The 1413-nt window shown below is 35.0% G+C and overlaps 1 non-coding gene across 1 annotated transcript; it reads left to right on the top strand.

The window, feature by feature from the left end:
* Positions 1-305: 305 nt before the first annotated feature.
* LOC128290847 (small nucleolar RNA R71) lies at positions 306-412 on the top strand. The gene has a single exon (XR_008280632.1). It is a non-coding gene; the product is annotated as a small nucleolar RNA R71 (small nucleolar RNA).
* Positions 413-1413: the final 1001 nt, after the last annotated feature.

The following is a 1413-nucleotide window of genomic DNA, read 5'->3' on the forward strand; positions in this document are numbered from 1 at the left end:
TTGTTTCGCACTGCATTACTGGGTGAACCTATAAAGAATTAAGAAAACCATTAATCTTTTTGTTTAAGAATTCTACCTTATTAGAGAGCATGGTGACCGAATCGACGTTATAAATGCCGGCTAATTTCGTTGGCTTTGTCCTCATGACTTGCCACTGATAGTTATTCAGTGACATCTCCTCTATAAACTCATAGGCATCTTCAGGTGTTTTATTGTTGATGGTTCTGCCTGCAGTTGCTTCAACCATTTGCCGAGTGGAAGGATTCAGACCATTGTGAAATGTTTGTACTTGGAGCCAAAGCGGTAACCCATGATGAGGGCATCTTCTCAAAAGGTCCTTGTATCTCTACCATGCATCGTACAGTGTTTCTAAGTCCATCTGCACAAAAGAAGAGATATCATTACATAATATAGCCATTTTAGCCGGCAGAAAATATTTTAGTAAAAATTTTTTGGTCATTTGTTCCCAAGTAGTAATTGAACCTCGTGGTAACGAGTTCAACCACTGTTTAGCTTTGTTCCTCAATGAAAAGGGAAACAACCGAAGATGTATGGCATCATCAGAAATGCCATTGATTTTAAATGTATCACAAAATTCTAAGAAGTTGGCTAAATGAGCGTTGGGATCTTCATCCTGTAAACCATCAAACTGAACAAATTGTTGTATCATTTGAATAGTGTTAGGTTTTAATTCAAAAGTATTTACAGCTATAGCAGGTCTAACTATGCTAGATTCAGTTCCTGTTAAAGAAGGTTTAGCATAATCATACATAATGCGTGGAGCAGGATTTTGATTAACCGCAATTGCAGGAGGTAGCTGATTGCCTTGGTTTTCAGCTATCTATTCGGTTGGGGGTTGAGTATCGTCTTCTTGCTCGTTCTCTGTCTATCTTAAGCTTAGTCTTATTTCTCTTTGATTTCTACGAACTGTATGATCTATTTCTTCATCAAAAAGTAATGGTCCTGACGGGTTTCTTCTAGTCATAAACTATAAAAAACCTGCCAAGAAAAAGTAAGTTAATAAATAATAATAATAAAATTAAATTAAATTAAATCGCAAGAAAAATAAATGGCTAAAGTAATAAAAATTAAGCATTCCTAATATCTTAGTTCCCCGACAACGGTGCCAAAAACTTGATTGCGAGATCTCGTGATAGGTTTTAAATATTTATAATTACTCATTCTTAAACTAACTATTATCGCGATGTAGGCAAGTGTACCTATCGAATAGTAGTATAGTTTTAGCAAGACCGAATCGTCGAACCCAAAGGAACTAAAAGTACTAGTAATGGCTATCTTTTGATTATCTAGCCTAAGAATAAAAGGTTTTTTTTAATTAACTAATTATCTAAACTAAGAACGCACAGAGAAAAGAATTGGCGAATTGCTTTTGGGAAAAATCGATTGACTTAA

The sequence above is a fragment of the Gossypium arboreum genome, chromosome 3 (assembly GCF_025698485.1).
Source record: "Gossypium arboreum isolate Shixiya-1 chromosome 3, ASM2569848v2, whole genome shotgun sequence".
In the NCBI taxonomy this organism is placed as follows: domain Eukaryota; kingdom Viridiplantae; phylum Streptophyta; class Magnoliopsida; order Malvales; family Malvaceae; genus Gossypium; species Gossypium arboreum.